Genomic DNA, 22,095 nt, shown 5'->3' with positions numbered 1-22,095 from the left:
AAGTTTGGGGTGCGTCTTATAATCCGAAGCATTTTATAAAGTGTAAAATATGGTGGTATATATATATATATATATATATATATAAATATATATATTGTGGTGTAGTTACCACTGTGTCGGCTAGGGGGCGCTGTGTGGGTGTCCCAGGACGGGTGTACAGGCACATTCAGTGTGGTAACAGGAGCAGGGTCCTAAATGACCATTGTGGGTCTCAAGGTGGGTGGCCTTGGGATGCAGGCTCCAGGGTGTATTGATCAGCAGAGGTACTGCTGATCTTTCTGTTACACTGTGTCGGGGAAGCCTGTGTGTCTATACAACCTTTGGTGATGTCATAGCCATGTGATCCCCTTTGGGTGTGGTTACAGGGCTATGTAATTGAGGTGTTTGGCACATGTGAGAGTGTGGAGAGAGTCTGTCAGAGTGTGGACAGACTTCCATGTGTCCAGGTGGGACACTACAGAGAGTGTATATGGGGAGGACTACAGCTCCCAGCATGTGCTGAGACTCTCAGTCCGAGTCTGAAGCCACGGACATTTCTGTTCCTTTGCCTGAAGTGAAGGTTACATTTCAGTGTTATGCTGTCTATGGTTTATGGAGCAAATAAACCTTATGAACTTTGGGAAGAACCTGCCTCATGTTTGTCTCCCGCTGCACCTAAGCGAGTCACATCCCTACAATTGGTGACAGACTGCGGGCAGCGATTCCCAGAAGCGCGTGTGGCAGCGCTGGCGATTCTGAGCCAGGAGAGCAGACGGACTGACAACCGTGAGTAATACTGACCGAGGTCAGAGAAAGTGACTGTATTAATATTTGTGGGATACCTCTGAGGAGAAGAGGCGTCCAGGAACCTGTGTGGCCGACACAGGTAACAGACAGGAGTCTGTGTTGCACTGACCAGGGTCAGTGAGAGACTGTGTTCCTGGAGGGGTCAGTGAGCAAGGTCCTGGAGGGTCAGTGTTGGGAGGTTCTGGGAGAGGAATCGGATCCCTGGAACACATGCTATGACCTTGGACCTGATGAGGCGTGTGTTGGGCAGTCTCAGGCGGAGACGGATGTCCTGAAGAGCACCCGCTGAGCCCCTGGACCTGGTGAGGCCGGTGTGTTGGGAGACCCTGGGAGGAGGGCTGCTCCCTGAATAGCACCCGGTGTGCCCTGTGTGTTGGATGGTCTCAGGTGGAGACGGTACGTCCTGAGTGGCACACGAACAGGACATGTGAGAGACTGTGCATGTGTTTTTTTTCTTTTTTTTTTCTTTTCCTCTGCAAAACCTGAAGGTGCTTGCTGTGGCTCAGTGGGGTCACGAAGGTCTCGCAGCACAGGGACCTGGTGTTTTCTTTAAGGGATCTGCCCTGGGAGCATTGGTAGCAGACGCTGTCTGTCTACACCATCCTGCTGCAGCTTTATTGCATATGACTAAGCGGATACAGTAGTTGTGGCTTTACACAACTATTAAGGGTGAGTACCCTGTATTATTGCTGCATAACCCATTATACCTGCACTGGTAAGGCCCTATGGGCGCACTTTTGTGGCTTTTTTATCTTTGAGGGTGACAAGCGGCTTCCAGTAACCCGGCGGGGTTACGAAGGTGACAAGCGGCTTCCGGTGGATCGGCGGGTCCACGAAGATGGCGCAGCAGGAGCTGCAGTGACACCAGCCGCTGTGTATGTGTGTGAACAGCAGCCGGAGGTGCCGGTGATCAGTGACAGCAGGAGCTGTGGTGGTGCCAGCAAAGACTTGTGTGGTATCGTGAGAGACAAACTGTACTGTGTGAACTGTGGCATAAGAAGTTCTGCAGAACGGACATGGGGAAATCCCAAAAGGGGGCGGTGACCCAAAAGGGAGTGGTAACCAAAAAAGGGGTGGAGTCCCAAAAGGGGGCGGTGACCCAAATTAGAGTGGTAACCCAAAAAGGGGTGGAGTCACAAAAGGGGGAGGTGACCCAAATTGGAGTGGTAACCCAAAAGGGGGTGGAGTCCCGAAAGGGGGCGGTGACCCAAATTGGAGTGGCAACCCAAAGCGGGGTGGTGGTCCAGAAAGGGGCCAAGTTTGAAGAAGTGACAGCACTAGGTGACTCAGTAGGTACGTCTGGAGTACCGCAGTGTATGTGCAGGTCTTTTTCAGAATGTGGAGTATCCTTTCCGGGTAGTAATGACGGGCCACAGATGTGTACAGTGATGCTGCACCGGGAAGGAGCCTTTGGTCGGCTGGACTCAGAGAGTCAGGTGACTCTGACAGGAACGCCTCTCGTTTTCTCTCTGACCGAGAAAAACGTCAGGGTTCGCTGTAAACACGGGGTCACGGTGAACTATGCAGTAGACAGAGTAGTGTTTGAGGGGACCAAAGGTGGTGAGTGCCAAGGTAGAGGAATACCACGGGACTTAGTCTATGCCTGGGAGAGGGGCCGGGACTTTCTTTTGTTTGATGACGTTTGGTCTGACGATGGAGATGCTTTGACTGTGGGGCAAGCGGACACTGAGACAGTGACGGCTCCTGACATGGACAGGTCAGAGGTAGAACTGACCAGAGGAAGAAGTACATCTGCCCAACTGACGGACCTGACGTCTCGTGATAAGACAGATGGTGGGCTGGGAGATGAGACTACTGGACTAGACACATTGGTGCTGGACGGTAACTGGAGGGTTCACTCGACTGGTGTGACTGACCCAGTGGTACCCTTTAACGATATAATTAAAGAGGTAGTAGTGAGACACTTGATGGACAAAAGAGAGCAGGATCGTGAGATACAGCTGATAAAGGAGACTGTAACAGAACATGTCAAACGGGAAAGAGTCCTAAGGCAAGCAGCTGAGCACAGAGTGGATGAGCTGGAGAAGGAAGTCTCTGAGCTCAGAGGTCACCTGTCAGCGTGTAAAACCATGAACAAGACCCTGTTGGAAGATATGGAGGTGCTCAGAGAGGCCCAACAGGAGATTCTCAGGAGAGAGGATGAGCGTCGCTACCTGGCAGAGGAGAAAGATAAAGTTCTGCAAGAACTCAGTGGAGTAGTAAAAGGTCTTCTGCAGGAGAAGTGGATGGGCGAAGACGTACAGCGGCCTTGCCCGACTGATAGCAAGGCAGAGCTGCCAAAGCCCATCTTGGAAAAGGGTCCTGAAGACTGTAAATCTCAGGAAGATGGTGAGCCAAGAGCTGCACAAGACAGTCACCCGGTCTTGGCAGATACCATGAGGGAAGTGTCCGTGCGGAACCCAGAGCCATCTGTCCAGGATGAGAGCAAGTCCATGACCTTCAATTGCGTGATGGAGGTACCCGAAGACGTGCGAGAAGCGTGTGCCAGCGAAGGTGTCCATGAGACCTTTAAAAAGGCAGTAAAGGCCTATAGTGTGAGTTGGGCACCAGAAACAGACCAGTTGGTGATACTGGCAGAAACGGAAGACACAGAGAGAAGGGTGGCTGTCCTGAAGGAGATGCACCTACAATGTCTCCGCACGAAACAGATGCTCGTGAAGCGTAATTGGAAAGCCGCTCGACGTCTGGAGCTTGCAAGGGAAGCACAAAGTCGGCTGGGCTTTGTGGAAGACATAATTCCGGTACCCAGAAATCTGGTGGGGAAAGTCGTTGGCAGACTTGGAAAGGTGATGCAGGAGATGGTGAATCGATCCTGTGTGAAGAGAGTGAGGATCCCACCTGCTGGTGAAATCCAAGTCGTTATTTAAGATGACATGGTTCCTGTCATTGTGGTTGGTTCGGTGGAAAGCATTGGGAAGCTTCGCATGCTCCTGGAATATCGGGTAGCGTACCTGAAGGAGATTGAGCAGCTAAGACAGGATCGACTGCAGATGAATGAGCAGATAGAGAACGTCAGGTGGCGTCCACCTCCAACCCAAGGTGTAAGGACCCGAAGGGATCCTCCAAGGAATGAAAGGACAGGTAGTCGAAGGCAAGAACGTCTAGAGTCCGCAAGTGGCCGTTCTAATCGTAGTAACATAGGCACGAGACCCGGTGGTGGACATAGTGACAGAGGGTCAGACTCAGACCAGCCAGTTGGCCCAGCTGGACGTGGGACTCATGACAGTGTGAACTGGGAGAGCCGGCCGGTGAGAGAAAGGTCGGGTGACGGAGCGCACTGCAAACAGGTGGAGACTAAAGAGTGTCTGATCACACTGACGGACGTTGACGGGAAGGCCAAAGCCCAAGGCCGAGATACTGACCGCTGGGGGCGGGGGAGGCCTAACGTGAATATGAGGCAGTTTGACTACCAAAACAGACGGAGATGGTCCTCTCGACTTGTAGGGCAAGGTGACATGGGTGCCAGGTCTCAAGATACCTGGGTGATGTCATGTGTTCAACCCCACAAGTTTGAACAGAGGGGGGAGGTATGTGGTGTAGTTACCACTGTGTCGGCTAGGGGGCGCTGTGTGGGTGTCCCAGGACGGGTGTACAGGCACATTCAGTGTGGTAACAGGAGCAGGGTCCTAAATGACCATTGTGGGTCTCAAGGTGGGTGGCCTTGGGATGCAGGCTCCAGGGTGTATTGATCAGCAGAGGTACTGCTGATCTTTCTGTTACACTGTGTCGGGGAAGCCTGTGTGTCTATACAACCTTTGGTGATGTCATAGCCATGTGATCCCCTTTGGGTGTGGTTACAGGGCTATGTAATTGAGGTGTTTGGCACATGTGAGAGTGTGGAGAGAGTCTGTCAGAGTGTGGACAGACTTCCATGTGTCCAGGTGGGACACTACAGAGAGTGTATATGGGGAGGACTACAGCTCCCAGCATGTGCTGAGACTCTCAGTCCGAGTCTGAAGCCACGGACATTTCTGTTCCTTTGCCTGAAGTGAAGGTTACATTTCAGTGTTATGCTGTCTATGGTTTATGGAGCAAATAAACCTTATGAACTTTGGGAAGAACCTGCCTCATGTTTGTCTCCCGCTGCACCTAAGCGAGTCACATCCCTACAATATAGATATATATATATATATACACACACACAAATACATACGTACATACATATAGACAGTCATGGCTGCAAATGTTGGCACCCCTGAAATTGTTCCAGAAAATGAAGTAATTCTCCCAGGATATTTGTCACGGTCACGTGTCTCTGGGCACACAGCGGTTACCGCAAGGTGAACCCATAACACACGTGACCCTGGAAACACCGCCTCCAGTGGGGTGCATTTAAATAATAAAACGTGCAGGTGGATACGCCGCCTCCACCTGGCGAATTTGGGAATTACACGTTATACATAAAATCTGGAAACCCCGCCTCCAGTACGGCGAATTTAAATAATAAGGGGGACCTGGGAAACATCAACAATGGTGGGCCCTGCAATAGGGAATGGGGGACGTGGAGACCTCCTAAGCTCCCCTGAGCCAGTGTCCCTGCACTCCTAACGTTCCCTATGCCGGTTTCGCACCGGGCGCCGCACGCGTACCTCAACGCCCTAGCTCGCCCTGAACCTAAACCCTCACTAGGGAATAGGTCGGTGCAGAAACTAATCCCACCACTGCACTAATAACACACATGAGGAAAGAGACAATACAGGGGGAACACCACTTAGCTTTGCTCTGTTGCGTGCGCTCCTAGCAACAGAGCCCACCACCTGCGTGCATCTTCTCCTCCACCTGGATCCATCACCATAACAGGATCCTGCACCATAGTGCTGCCTAGGAGCAGAGTCCACCACCAGTTGCAGCTGCTTAGTACCAGAGTCCCAAGGATGAGTTCAGCTTCTGCCACGAAGTCAAGCATGCTTGAGTCCAGCTCAGCAGCCAAGTCCCACATGGTGAGTGCCACTCTCCATAGTCGCCACTCCACCAGTCCATGCAGACACTTCCCGCTGACACCATCACTGCGACCCCACCACGCCATGCCAGCCCTTCGTCCAGACACCATAGCTGAAACACGTCCCCCCGGCTAAGCTGCGCAGGACTCCTCACCAGCTCCATCCTTCCTCCAAGCTCTCAAAACCAGAGTGAACACAATCTCACAATATCACAGGCAGTGATTGCACACCCCTAGCACACCTTTATAGGGTGTCACACCTGATACATAATTAAGTGCAGAAAAACCTAAAGTGCAATACCACTAACCACCACCGGGGACAGTCAAGACACCTTGGAACTTTCCAAAGTACAAAAAGTTCACCCAGTGCAATTTAAAACTGTCAGATCATGACTATATTATTGCACTTGCACATATTTTGTTATACACATGTTTATTACCTTTTGTGTATTGGAACAACATAAAACACAGTGAAATAAAGGTAAATTGGATGGAATTTTTCACAAAACCCCCAAATTGGGCAGAACAAAATTGTTGGCACACTCATGTTAATATTTGGTTGCGCACAACGTTTGAAATAAATAACTGCACTCAATTGCTTCCTATAACCATCAACAAGCTTTTTACACCTCTGCAATTTATGACCACTCTTCTTTTGCAAACTGCTCCAATCAAGTGTCAGTTATGCTTGGCTAGTTATCAAGATTACAGGGGAACACAAGCTGTTTGGTTTTTCTAAATTATTTATTTAGAGCGCAGGCGCTGGCTGATGAATACTCCCATCACCTGCTCTTACTGTTATTAGTGGCAACAGGCATCGGCTGATCGGAGCGGTAGTCCCATCAGTTGACGCCAGTGACCCGAGGTAAAATTTTTACCTCCCATCACAGCTCCGGGCACATGCTGTCATTTGACAGCATGGGAACCGTGACTGTCTGACCGACGGTAATGATTTTACCGCAGATCAGAAGCAGTGTCTGCTGCACTGTCATGCACATGACAGTGTGGCAAACAGTGGCTGTTTGGGCCACCATTCAAGTGAATGGAGTCCAAGTTCAGGTCTGGGTACTATTCTGGTACCCGAACCCGAACCTTTTTTAACTGTTCGGCCAAACTCACCGGACCCAAACATCCATGAGTCTGCCCATCTCTAGTCTACATGGCTGCTCCTTGATTCTTCTCATCTTTTCAATGTTCTTTTCATTGAATTTTAAAGCATAACATCAAACATACTGGTATAGTGTTACATATATGGGTATCAGTGCTTTAATGAGTACATAGCAAGTCCGGCTAAGATCATTTTGATTCAATATATGGTACTTACAACTTGCATTATAATACCATAGTAGGAATATTGACTTGGAGCCTGAGATAATTAAATTACAATTCAAATTAGCAATCTTAAGAATCACATGTTTACTTCCAGTAATCATATTTTCTCAATGTAACTGATTAAGACAACAATAAGAAAGGTAAGAGTGAATAGTATTAAGAAGAGGGGGAGCAGTATGGATAAAGAGAGGGGTATGGGGTAGGGGCATGATAAGCATCACTAGACAGAACGTTGTAACAAATCTGAGTGATCGTTCGATCTAATCCATGGTTTCCAGGCATCTTTGAAGATTGCTTGAGCGAGATTTACTTGAGCCACCAACTCAGCCGTGTAATACAATTGTATACATAACAAAATAGTCCAAAACTCATAGCCACCTCAATTCAGCATATTATATCTCAATTTCTGCCACAAATTTGTGCAGACATAACAAAGGCAAATAATAGATGAATCAATAAAACCAATCATTTATTAATAAATTTCATAAAATTCTTTTTTACAAGGAAATTTCTAAAAAAAGGGAGTACAAATGTAATGATAGATGCTCACAGAATTAAGCTTTATGCAACATAATCACAGAATGTTTTTTTCTTTTCTTTTTTAAATTTTTTTACATACAAATTATCTCTAAATAGTGTTTATTTCTTAAGCATAAATTCATAAGCTATATTTATATAAACTTCTGTCTAAATATTTTTAGGGAAAGGCCCAATAGTTCTAAAAGCAGAAGAAACACATCTTTGATTAAATAGTGTGAAATACACACTGCTGAAGGTAAATAACAATTGGGTTTAACTCCCTATACTCTGTGTATACCATGATAATCAAAGACAAGGCTAACTAATCCTTAATGGAGTCATCACAATGCATAAATGCTCAGATAGTAGCGACTTTTGTTCTCAATGTTTCTCTGATTAATTACAAATACTTATAAACAAAAATGCATAAGCTTACTTGATTGTGTAAATATGTATCTAATTGTTGTAACAAAGGAACAACCTAACTGTGTGTGCGGCAAAGAAAATTTCTCCTTAGTGTGAATATATCCAATGCCTAGTGCAGAGAACTACAGGTTAATCATGTGTCCTGCTTAATATGCCAGCTATACTGATTCAATTTGAAATAAGCTATTCCTGCATGATGTAACAATGCAATCCTGTTTGCAATTATACAACAACTTACATGTATAAAACTTCTGCGGCTCTCTCATACACGTGTCTGGTTACCCCGACAGCGCCGTTTCGCCATACTGGCTTCCTCAATAGGGGAGGAAGCCAGTATGGCGAAACGGCGCTGTCGGGGTAACCAGACACGTGTATGAGAGAGCCGCAGAAGTTTTATACATGTAAGTTGTTGTATAATTGCAAACAGGATTGCATTGTTACATCATGCAGGAATAGCTTATTTCAAATTGAATCAGTATAGCTGGCATATTAAGCAGGACACATGATTAACCTGTAGTTCTCTGCACTAGGCATTGGATATATTCACACTAAGGAGAAATTTTCTTTGCCGCACACACAGTTAGGTTGTTCCTTTGTTACAACAATTAGATACATATTTACACAATCAAGTAAGCTTATGCATTTTTGTTTATAAGTATTTGTAATTAATCAGAGAAACATTGAGAACAAAAGTCGCTACTATCTGAGCATTTATGCATTGTGATGACTCCATTAAGGATTAGTTAGCCTTGTCTTTGATTATCATGGTATGCACATAGTATAGGGAGTTAAACCCAATTGTTATTTACCTTCAGCAGTGTGTATTTCACACTATTTAATCAAAGATGTGTTTCTTCTGCTTTTAGAACTATTGGGCCTTTCCCTAAAAATATTTAGATAGAAGTTTATATAAATATAGCTTATGAATTTATGCTTAAGAAATAAACACTATTTAGAGATAATTTGTATGTAAAAAAATTTAAAAAAGAAAAGAAAAAAACATTCTGTGATTATGTTGCATAAAGCTTAATTCTGTGAGCATCTATCATTACATTTGTACTCCCTTTTTTTAGAAATTTCCTTGTAAAAAAGAATTTTATGAAATTTATTAATAAATGATTGGTTTTATTGATTCATCTATTTTTTGCCTATTTGCCTTTGTTATGTCTGCACAAATTTGTGGCAGAAATTGAGATATAATGTGTAATACAATTGGTCTATTTTGTAAAGCAATTGTTGGCTAGTAGGGCTTTTTGTGGTTTTCCAGTATGTGGGTATCAGAAGCTTGGCTGCAGCTATTATGTTGTGAACCAATGTAGAGAATCTCTTATTACCAGGCCACACCGGAAAGTTTAGCAACTCAGCTTCGGGGTCAGGATTGCTTTTTTTCCCAGTTACTTGAATAACTTTTTCCGTGAGCGCCCAAAAGCATTTTAAAATTGGAAAGGTCCACCATAGATGGAGATAGTCACCCTCTCCAGTACCACATCTCCAAAACTTTGTATGAAGATTCACCCGCCAGGCCTGAAACTGTGCTTGTGAAATATACCATCTGGACATTACCTTATAGGAGTTTTCTTGGGTTCTAACACATTTAGTCGGGCCATGGGAGTGTTTGTATATATGAAGTTCTTGTTCTTGTGAGAACGTGTAATCTAGATCTTTTTCCCACTTTGCTATAAAGGCTCGCTTAAAGCATAGGCCTTCTGAGGAGCTCTTGGTATATTGTAGACAGTACTTTTAAGGGTTTGTTCAATTTGGTACATAGAGTCTCGAAAGGAGCGAGTTTGCGTGAAATATCTGTGTTATAGTCAGGGCTGTGGAGTCGGAGTCGTGGAGTCGGTGCTCATTTTGGTGGAGTCGGAGTCTGTATAACATGGACGGACTCCGACTCCTAAAATATATAATAAATTGGGTACAGTAGTTCAATGCAGAATGTGCTGAATATTTTTTCATAGGAATTTGGGAAAGTTATGAAATGTCCTATAAATGGCTGTTCTATTCCTGATCTAAGGCTACATTCACACACAGCGTTTTTGCTGCGTTTTTTGAGGATACGTATTTCAACTGCAAAAGCAGATCAGCTTTTTAAATAAACGCATCACCTGAAAGGTTTTTGAGCTCATAGATAATGTTTTCAATAGCAAAAGCAGATTAGAAAAACGCCACACAAACTGACATGCTCATTCAGCCCAAAAACAGATCCTCACAAAACAATGTGTCTGAATGTCATATCTTGAAACCCATTGACTTTGCTGGGATGCCCAGAGTCACTGCATTTTACTGCAAAAAAGGATCTGCAAAAACACTGTGTGTGAATCATGGCCGTAGCCAGCGAGGGGCAGGGGTGCAACTGCCCCACCTAGAAGCAGAGGCACGCACCTATCAAAACTTACTTGTATGCTGCAGTGCTCCCGTCCTGCACCGGCTCCAGACTGCAGGGGGCAATCTCCCCTCCTCTGTCCTGTCTTCTGCCATCTTCACCAGAGAGAGGAGGGGGAGCGGTGCCTGCCCTGCACAGGATCCGATTCATGGGCCCTGAGCTGGAGAATGTGAGAAGGTTGTGCACACGCTGCAGCTAGCAATAAGAGATAGTCTGCAAGAGGGACATGCTGGAAATCTGATTGGAAAAGTGAGGAAATTGGTTATTGCCGCCAGAACCCCTAAAATTGATTCCATCTTGAAGAGATGTGCTGGGAAAGGGGCAATTGTCGATCAAGCCACTCGGTGGAGCAGCACTTATTTAATGATTGAGCGATTGCTTGAACTAAAACCGTTTCTCATAGATATGGCGAACCCTCAGGTAACCCTAAATGAAGGTCAATGGACACAGGTGGCTGAATTGAAGAAATTGTTTAATCACCCTTTTACCGTGACTAAAAAGTTACAAGCTGAGGATTTAACTCCTGGCATTTTCAAAAGGGAGTGGAAGAACTTGCTATTTTGCCTGTCCCAAAGAGGAGGTTTAATCACAGATTGCATTTCTGCTTCAATGAAATGGAGAGAGACACAGCTATTGGAAAATAAAATTTTTCTGGCAGATGTTTATGTGGACCCAAGTCATAGTATATTGCTTGATGATCAACAGCTTACTAAAGGAAAAGAAGCTCTGACTGAGGTAGCAGTTAGGATGAGTGGCCTACAGGAGGATTGCCAGGAGCAAGAGGACTTGGGTCCTGACAGTGCTACTGCTGCCATATCTTCATCCTCATCAGATGAGGAGTTGGAGTTTGACTTTGACAAGTATTTGGATGACATGCAGCAGGCAAAGCATGGCTGCAAGGAAAAAAGATTTCATTCTGTCTCCTATAGCAAGCAGATTGACCTTATTTCAGCAAAATGTTTCACTTGCTCTCAAAGAAATAGAAAAATTCAACCGTTCATCAAAACTGACTGTGCATGAGGCAATTCCTTTATACCCGGAAATTGATAGAGATGTTGCCCATGTGGTTACGGCTTTGCCTCCAACCCAAGTTAGTGAAGAGAGGTTGTTCTTTAGCCTTAAAATTATTAGGTCAGATTTGTGATCATCTATGAAGGAGGATCTGATGGAGGAGATACTATTTCTTAGAACAAATTCATAGACTGCACAAATGTTATTTAGTATGTTTTTGTTGAAAACTGTTTTTTGCCACTTACATAGTTTATTACATAGTGTTTTATATATATATATATATATATATATATATATACACACATACTATATATATATGTAATCGATATTACAATACAATATATTTACAATATATTAGTTTTTTGTGTTCTAAAGTTGTATTCCTATAAATATATATTATGTTGTATCTAAATATCTTGATTATTGTATCATAGAAATGATTAAATGTCTGATGTTCACATTCTACTACAATAAATTTTTCACTTAAATATAAGCAATATAAGTGGGAGTCGGAGTTGTGGAGCTGGAGTCGGAGTTGGTGTAAGGGAAATTGAGGAGTCGGAGTCAGAGTCGCAGGTTTGGCTTACCGACTCCACAGCTCTGGTTATAGTGTATTCTTTTCAAGGTCTCTTTTACTGTGGAGTATTGGCTGCTTCTTGATTCAAGCCAATGACCTTTCACTTGGGAATCAAGCTAATAATACACTGAGCTATTAGGTTATGTGAGAACAGGTTGTATTTTGTAGTATTCAGGAAGAAAAATATTTTTTCCACCACCAGGAGCAAAACAGTGAGAATGCAGTGACATGACAAGAATCTGCATAATTAATCACATGGTAAATAGTTGCAAGTCAAATTTATGTAAGATAGCCAAGATGATTGTCTATAATATGATGGTAGTGTAAGAAGATGAGCCAGAACAGAGTCGGCGGTTCTCTATGCACTTTGGGGCCAGAACTATCGGGACTGTCACCACTGTTGCCGGGGGACAATTTAGCTGGGTGGGGAGGACCTTCGCACTGGACAGTAGGGGGCGTGGGGGAGATAAAAAGGACGAAGTGCGGGAACAGGAGAGATTTAGTGGGAAGGTGACGAGAACAAGGAGAAGGTTGACCCTCTCCTTACTGCGAAAGCTGCATATGCTATTTCCTGTACCATCAGACTCCATCCTGACTGAGCTGCCCCTGGATGATACTGTACCGATCCAGTCCTTATCCCTTACAGTGAAAGATATTTTGACTCTCTCTCATCATAGCGAGCCCATCAGAGGTTCGCACACTGCCGTGGCCTGCGAGCCTGTATGTTGATCGTGTTCTGTGACATCCCAGAGGAACCAGCAAAAGAGACTGTTTCTATCTACCAATGCACCCAAGCCAAGCAAGCCCGGATACAACGCACCCAAGCCAAGCAAGCCTGGATACATCAGCACGGTCGGGAGACAGTGCATTTTGTTCTTTCGCAACAGAGCCAGAGACATTGTCCACCATCTACGATGCCAGCGGGAGATATTTCAGCCTCATCCCAAAAAGAACTGCAAGCGATAATTGACCTCTTTCGTACATTCCCTTTTCCCCCAAAATATTGTGTTTTTGTGCAAATTCTGTTGTTGCACCATTACGTTGTTGATTTCATCTCCCTGTGCGGAGTATTCCTTGTACCTTAATAACCTGTTCAAAGTAAACTTTGTTAACCCTTTCTCTGCCTCCTGCTCTTCACTGCATCCAACGAACTTAATTTCCGGTACCCTTCACATTTGTTTGATGTTCAAAGCAGTAGTAGATGATGAGATATGGAGACTGGAAGTCAATAGTTCAAAACATAGTTACCCTTTTGCTCTTCACTGTATATGCATGTATAATACATGTTGATAAGACATGTTGGTTTTACAAATGAGTAGTCTGGACAGATCCCTGTTGTGAATGGGTCACCGAGGAGGATAGCATGCCCAGGCTAAGCCACAGAAAACCAAAGAGGTTGGTAACTAAGTGGATTGCAGACCCCTGATCCTATCCACACAACTAGCAGTAGCCGTGGAGCATGCCTATGATGATCCTAGATGCCTCGGCACAGCCGGAGAGCTAACTAAGCCTAAAGCAAGAAGGGGGAAACCTAAACTGCCCCGGAGCAGACCCCAAAGGAATAGATAGCCCCCAAACATATATTGTCAGTGAGACAAGATAAAAACACAAACGCAGGCAGGAACATAGACTGAGCAAATGATGGAGTCCACACTGACTAGACAGGACAGGAAAGGAAAGACACTGTCTGCAATCACGCAAAAAACCCTACAAAAAGTCCAACACGTCTGATGCACAAAAAACACTAAAGTCGCACAACTTTGCCCCCACTATATCAGCACTCTGGTATATTCTGAAAGCAAAGCAAAAAGAGACCAATATAACGGGACAAAACAAACTGGCACAAGCAGTAACATATGGGCGGTGATTCAGCACAGCCACAGCCGGAGCTGGCTTACCCGTACAAAGCAGATACAGACAAAACCAGATCAAATGCAAACAGAATAGCAAATGAACCACTTAGCTGATCCATGCAGGGAAAGAACAGGAGACATCAGACCTCAGAAGGCACAGGAAGAAAATCACCAGCAGGGATAGAGAGAGTCAGCTGTCTTAAATCCCAATCTGAAACCCCAGATCTCCAATCATCATCCTCATTATCAGGTGGCCAGCCTCTGTCAATCAGATCAGCTCCACTACCTCCAGTAACCACCAGAGGGAGCCCAGAAAGAGAACTCGCAACCCCTCTGTCAATCTGACCAGCTCCACTACCTTCAGTAATAACCAGAGGGAGGCCAGAAAGAGAATTCACAACAGATCCCCTTGATAAAGACAATTATGGAATTACTTGATTTTATTTTGAATTATATTTTTTTTGTATTTAAGGATATTTATGTGAGTTAAATAATAATTCCTTCAATATAAAACTTACTTATAAATGGCACAAGAAAAAGATGGAATTCCTAGACATTTCAATTTTTGTTGGAGATGATAGTCAGATTCATACGAATATTTACCATAAGGTAACCTCAAAAAATTCATTATTACATTCTATCTTTGCCCACATGCATTCCATAATAAGGGACATTTGTATTGACCAGTTTCATAGGGCAAGACACACTGTCTCAATGACAGGTTTGAAGAACAAGCCAGAGACTTAAAATAAAGGTCCTTAGATAAAGAATACAGCCATAGGACAATTTAAAAGGGTTATCAGAGAGCTTGTGCAACATCATGTGAAAAACTTTTAAACCCTCCCAGAAAGGTGATTTAATCTGGTTTTAACCCCTTTCTGCCATCAGACGTACATAGCGATCAGCGGCGCTCACGTGGTGAGTGCCGCTGATCGCGGCCGGGTGTCAGCTGATTATCACAGCTGACACCCGGCACAATGTGTCAGGGGCGGTCACGGACCGCCCCCGACACGTTAACCCCTTGTACACCGCGATCAAACACGATCGTGGTGTACCGGGGGTTAAAGGGAAGCATTGGCAGGGAGGGGGCTCCCTCCGTGCTTCCCTGAGCCCCCCACGGCAGCGTAATGTGCAGCGCTGCTGCGGGGGGCTCTTTCCCTACAGGCCCCCGGATCCAAGATGGCGACGGGGACCTTCGGAGGCCTGTAAGAAGCTGACTTCCTCACAGCCTGCAAAGCGCAGGCATGAGGAAGTCTGCAGCAGTGCCTGTGACAGATCGCTGATCTGTCACAGTGATCTGTGATGTGACAGATCAGCGATCTGTCACAGGACAGTGATGTCCCACCTGGGACAATGCAATAAAGTTAAAAAAAAAAAAGTGTAAAAATAATTTAAAAAAAAAATCGCTAAATAAATTAGTAAAAAAAAATAAAAATATTCCCCAATAAATTCATTTTTTGAAAATAAAAAAAACAAACAATAAAAGTGCACATATTTGGTATCACCGCGTCTGTAACGACCCGCCCTATAAAACTGTCCCATTAGTTAACCCTTTTAACGAACCCCTTAAAAAATAAAAATAAAAAACGAAGCAAAAAATAATGATTTATTATCATACCACCAAACAAAAAGTGCAATAACGCGCGATCAAAATGACGCATATAAATATCCATGGTACCGCTGAAAACATCAGCTTGTCCCGCAAAACAAGAGCGACCATACAGCGTCATCCGCAAAAAAATAAAGTTATAGCTCGCAGAATAAAGCGAAGCAAAAATAATTATTTTTTATATAAAATAGTTTTCATTGCATAAAACCGACAAAACATAAAAAACGAGCTAAATGAGGTATCACTGTAACCGTACTGACCCGAAGAATAAAACCGCTTTATCAATTTTACCGCTCATGGAACGCTGTAAACGCACCCCCCCAAAAGAAATTCATGAAACGCTGGTTTTTGTTCATTCTGCGTCCCAAAAATCGGAATAAAAAGCGATCAAAAAATGTCACGTGCCTGAAAATGGTACCAATAAAAACGTCAACTCGTCCCGCAAAAAATAAGACCTCACATGACTCGGTGGGTCAAAATACGGAAAAATTATAGCTCTCAATATGTGGTGATGCAAAAACTATTTTTACAATAAAAAGCGTCTTTTAGCGTGTTACAACTGCCAAACATAAAAACCGCCATAAATAGTAAATCAAACCCCCCGTTATCACCCCATTAGTTATGGAAAAATAATAAAATGAAAAAAATGTATTTATTTCCATTTTCCCATTAGGGTTAGGGCTAGGGTTAGGGTTAGGGCTAGGGTTAGGGCTAGGGTTAGGGCTGAGATTAGGGTTAGGGTTGTGTTGGGGTTAGGGTTGGAGTTATAATTGGGGGGTTTCCACTGTTTGAGCACATCAGGTGCTCTCCAAATGCAACATGGCGTCTGATCTCAATTCCAGGCAATTCTGCGTTGAAAAAGTCAAATGGTGTTCCTTCCCTTCCAAGCTCTGCCATGCGCCCAGTGTTTTACCCCCACATATAGGGTATCAGCATACTCAGGACAAATTGCAAAACAACTTTTGGGGTCCAATCTCTCCTGTTAGCCTTAGGAAAATAAAAAATTGGGGGCAAAAATATCATTTTTGTGGAAAAAAATGATTTTTTTAATTTCACGCCCAGGCATTATAAACTTCTGTGATGCACTGCTCACCACACATCTAGATAAGTTCCGTGGGGGGTCTAGTTTCCAAAATGGGGTCACTTATGGGGAGTTTCAATAGTTTAGGTACATTAGGGCTCTCCAAAGGCAACATGACACCTGCAGACCATTCCATCAAAGTCTGCATTCCAAAACGTCACTACTTCCCTTCCGAGCCCCGACGTGTGCCCATACAGTAGTTTTCTCCCACATATGGGGTATCAGCGTACTCAGGACAAATTGGACAACAACTTTTGGGGTCCAATTTCTCCTTGTTCCCTTGGGAAAATAAAAAAATTGTTGACTAAAACATCATGTTTGAGGAAAAAATACGATTTTTTATTTTCACGCCCGGGCGTTATAAACTTCTGTGAAGCACTGGGGGGTTCAAAGTTCTCACTACACATCTAGATAAGTTCCTTGGGGGCTCTAGTTTCCAAAACGGTGTCATTTGTGGGGGGTTTCCACTGTTTTGGTACATCAGGGGTTTTCCAATCGCGACATGGTGTCCGATCTCAATTCCAGCCAAAAACGTCAAATGGCGCTGCTTCCCTTCCGAGCTCTGCCATGCACCCAAATAGTCATTTACACCCACATATGGGGTATCAGCGTACTCAGGACAAATTGCACAATAACTTTTAGGGTCCAGTTACCCTTGGAAATATAAACATTGGGGGTGAAAAGATCATTTTTGTGGAAAAAATATGATTTTCTAATTGTACCGCTGTACGTTATAAACTTCTGTGAAGCCCTTGTGGGTTCAAAGTTCTCACCCCATATCTAGATAAGTTCCTTGGGGGTCTAGTTTCCAAAATGGGGTCACTTTTGGGGGGTTTCCACTGTTTAGGTACATCCGGGGCTCTCCAAACGCGACATTGTGTCCGATCCGAATTCCAGCCAATTTTGCATTGAAAAAGTCAAATGGCGCTCCTTCCCTTCTGAGCTCTGCCATGCGCCGAAACAGTGGTTCCCCCCCACATATCAGGTATCAGCGTACTCAGGACAAATTGCACAATAACTTTTGCAGTCCAATTTCTCCTGTTACCCTTGGTAAAATAAAAAAAATTGAACCTGAAGTATTTTTTTGGGGAAAAAAAGTTAAATGTTCATTTTTTTTTAAATATTCAAAAAATTCCTGTGACGCACCTAAAGGGTTAATAAACTTCTTGAATGTGGTTTTGAGCACCTTAAGGGGTGCAGTTTTTTAGAATGGTGTCACTTTTGGGTATTTTCTATCATATAGACCCCTCAAAGTGGCTTCAAATGTGATGTGGTCCGTAAAAATAAAATGGTGTTGCAAAAATGAGAAATCGCTGGTCACAAAAAAAAATTTTGGTTCCAAAATTGTGCTGATGTAAAGTAAACATGTGGGAAATGTTACTTATCAAGTTTTTTGTGTGCCGTATCTCTGTGATTTAAGGGCATAAAAATTCAAATTTGGAAAATTGTGAAATTTTCAAAATTTTCACCAAATTTCCATTTTTTTCATAAATAAACGCAAGTTATATGAATGAAATTTTACCACTAACATGAAGTACAATATGTCACGAGAAAACAATGTCAGAATCACCGGGATCCATGGAAGCGTTTCAGAGTTATAACCTCAGAAAGGGACAGTGGTCAGAATTGTAAAAATTGGCCCGGTCATGAATGTGCAAATCACCCTTGGGGCTTTAGGGGTTAAAATTTGGTTTATCCCAACCTTTAATTGTGAACGGGATGTGATTCAAAGTATCTTAACCAAGCATTGGTCAGTTTTGAAAACTGATACTATTTTGGCTGCTGACTTCTCCGAGATGCTACTCATGACTAGAGATGAGCGAATTTGTTCGGACAATATTTGTGCCGAATGTATGTCTTACTATCGGTGATTTCTACTCCCATTGGACTCTAATGACGTTTGGCAGTGTTCGATGAATATTGCAAAAACAATATGCTATTCCGATTGTATTCGGAACCAAATCAGAACAAATTTTCTCATCTCTACTCAGGACAATAAGTAGAAGTAAGAATCGTATAGATCACTTAGTAAAGAGCCACTATGAGGTTAAACATAGGAATTTCTTTGGAAAAAAGTGGGGATGTTATCCTTGTGTACATTGCTGCTAAGTCTTTGGCTTTGTGATCTTTTTTTGATTCTATAGTAATGAATCGAATGTTACATCACATAAAAGCCTTATGCATCTAATATATGTTTTCAAAATTTTGTGTTTTTTAGCTTATGGCAACAGTGTTCTACGTACGCGGGAAAACAAAATGGCGGAGTCTAATGCGATATTCACAGCAAATGAAAGCAGAGGAGTGATAAAATTCTTGTTTCTGCAAGGAAAGTTCACGAAGGATATTCATGGTGATATGTTGCAGACATTGAGGGATCAATTATCAATGCCCTTAATATTCTGCAGTTAAGAACTGGATTGCCAAATTTAAAATAGGCCACTTCAACACCAATGATGAGGAACCTACTAGACAACAGAGAGTTGTTGCTGTTCCAGAGATCGTCGATGCTGTGCACAACCTCATACTGGAGAATCGGCGAATTTCAGCTAAAGCAATAGTGTAGAAATCACAGGAACGTGGGATGTCCCCACGGACAGGAGACAGATCAAGAGTTAAGCGGTTTTATTAACAGAAAATGTTCTCCATGCAGGGAGTAAGCAAAGGCAGGGCGGTGCAGTAGGTATGGGGTAGAACTTGGAAGTAGGATATATTAGTGAAGCATAAGTGGCAGTTCAGTGTGGGGAGAGGTGACATTTATCAGTCTGATGTCTTCCGGTGTGTAGGTTCACGGGGTTCCAACGGTGGCACTGACAGCAGAGGCACGGGTAATCTCGATGGGAGCTGTGACCGATGAGGATCCAGCAGTGGCACCGACAACAGTGGCACGACGTCTCAATGCAGTCTCTGTGTAGCAGGTAAATTTCCCGTGCTTTACGGTGTCTAGCACGGTACTGAGTCCAACGTGAGGAACCGCCGGAACGAGACTCCACTCCGCGGTGTATAGAAGTTCTTGTCTAACAGGTCCTGACCCAACCGGGCATCTCTCGTGACGTCTCTTTAACGGCACGGTCTGCTGCGTCAGCCCTGAGTCACCTCCTGTCAAGGAGGGTAACAGGTAACTGCCTACTTGTCCCCTACCACCAATAGTCCTGTCAGCGGGGAGTCTTTCGGGACACTCCACGCCAACCAGATGCTCTGCCCTCACAGTGGATGCAGAGCCTGTCTCCTCACACAGTTTTCCCTCGTGGGCTCTCTCACGTGCAGTGCTAAATATCCCCACCATGACTTCCTTAGTCACATGACTAAGTCTGTCCTGCACTCTGCAGCTTCCCCCATGCAACATGGGTGACAGCCCTGGCAGATCTGGCACCGGCATGCAGAAGGTACCTCTGCTTTGGTACTCCTCCTTACAAAGGCAGATATCATGGGGATTTTCCGTGAACGTGTTTATGTAATTATCTATGAACATTTGGACATGAAGAAGCCATCTTCAAAGTGGGTCCCCAAATGTTTGACAACAGATCAGAAAAGCATGCGAGTGAAAACTTCCCAGTCAATTTGTCAGCATTTCCAGACTGATGAGAACTTCATGGATCGACTGGTCACTATGGATGTGACCTGGATTTATTTGTATGAACCTGACACCAAGGAGCAGTCAAAAGAGTGGAGGCACAATGGTTCTTCTTGTCCAAAGAAGATCAGGGTGCAAAAATCAGCCACTAAGGTTATGGTGTCTGTGTTCTGTGATAAGGAGGGCATGCTGCTAGTGGACTACCTTCAAAAGGGTTCCACCATCAATGCAAAGTATTACCGTATTTTTCAGACCATAAGACGCACGTTTTTCCCAAAAAGTTTTTGGGGAAAATGGAGGTGCTTCTTATGGTCGCAATATACTTACAAATCCTGTTGCGGCGGTCCCGTGGCGGCGGTCCCAATGCAGCCGCTCTGTGGTGCGGTGGTGTCGGGGCTCTGTAGTGTGACTGCAGCGGGGCTCTGTGCTGCATGGGGGGCTCCACCGGCATTTCGTTAAAGCCCGAAAGCCCCCCGCAGCTCCGTTGCTGCAACGTGGTGATCTTCAGAAAGATGGCCGCCGGGAGTGGCGCATACTCAAATTCAAATCTCGGCAACAAGATCCCGTCCTGAGATCTCGGGACAAGATCTCGTTATGGAGATCTGAAACTGAGCAGCGGCCATCTTTCCGCAGGCCTCTGGCAGCCATCTGTCCGGAGGCCTCCACGTCGCAGCAACGGAGCTGCGGGGGGCTTTCGGGCTTTAATGAAATACCAGCGAAGCCTCCCACGTAGCACAGAGCCCCGCTGCAGCCACACTACAGAGCCCAGACACCACCACACCAGAGCACAGGGAGGCTGCATTGGGACCACCGCCATGGGACTCCCGCAACAATATTTGTAAGTATATTGTGACCAGAGCACAGCCACCCCACAGAGCACAGCCACTCCACGGACACAGCCACCCCATGGACACAGCCACCCCATGGAGCACAGCCACCCCACAGATCTCAGCCACCCTACAGAGCACCCCTGCAACACAGAGCACCACCACCACACCAGCATGGACCACCGATCGACCCCTGTGACCACTCCTCTACCTGTGCTGATCCCTTCACTGATAAGCTGAATTCGGACTGTAAGACGGACCCCCATTTGACACATTTTTTTCCCTATTTTCCACCCCAAAATTTGGGGGGCGTCTTATGGTCCGGTGCGTCATAGTCCGAAAAATACGGTACATTGAACTTTTGGACAAATTGAAGGCAGCTCTGAAGTCCAAAAGGCGCAGCAAGCTGTCCAAAGGAATCTTGTTCTTGCAAGACAACGTGTTGTCAACTCATTTTCTGGTTTACCTCTGGCTTCTGGTGAGGGTGGTGGAGCTGGCTGTGTTGACAGAGGAGTCGTGAGTTCTCCATCCGGGCTCCCTCTAGTGGTGACGGTAGGTAATGAAGCTGATCTAAATGGCAGAAACCTGCCACCTGAGGAGGAGGACTGTGAGTGGACATCAGGAGTCTCTGACTGGATTTAAGTCAGCCGACTCCCTAATTTTATGCTGGTGATTGTTTCCTGCCCTGAGGTTCTGGTTTCCAGTTCTGTTCCTGCCTTCTCAAGCTAAGTGTGCTCTGCTATTTTCTCACATGAGATTTGGTCTGGTTTAGTCAGTTTTTGTGGTCAGCCATCCCCTGCTGGGGCTGTGCTGAATTTCCATTCTTATGTCTCTGTTTATGCCAGTTTGCTTTTTGTCCCTGATCAGATTGGTCTCTTTTTGCTCTGTCTTCAGAATATACCAGAGTGATGATATAGGGAATTGAAGTCTAGCAACTTCAGGGTTTTTGTTATCAGAAAGTGTTGGACATTATTTGGCAGGGTTTTGTGCGTGATTGCAGACAGCATCTTTCCTTTCCTGTCCTTTCTAGTTAGTGTGGGTCCCATCGTTTGCTCAGCCTATTTTTCTATCTGTGTTTGTGTTTTCATCTTGTCTCACCGACAATACAGTCATGGCCAAAAGTTTAGAGAATGACACAAATATTATATTTTCACATGATC

This window comes from Dendrobates tinctorius, unplaced genomic scaffold (genome assembly GCF_039654945.1).
Source record: "Dendrobates tinctorius isolate UK_male_01 unplaced genomic scaffold, ASM3965494v1 ptg000011l, whole genome shotgun sequence".
In the NCBI taxonomy this organism is placed as follows: domain Eukaryota; kingdom Metazoa; phylum Chordata; class Amphibia; order Anura; family Dendrobatidae; genus Dendrobates; species Dendrobates tinctorius.
This window is presented reverse-complemented; position numbering follows the sequence as displayed.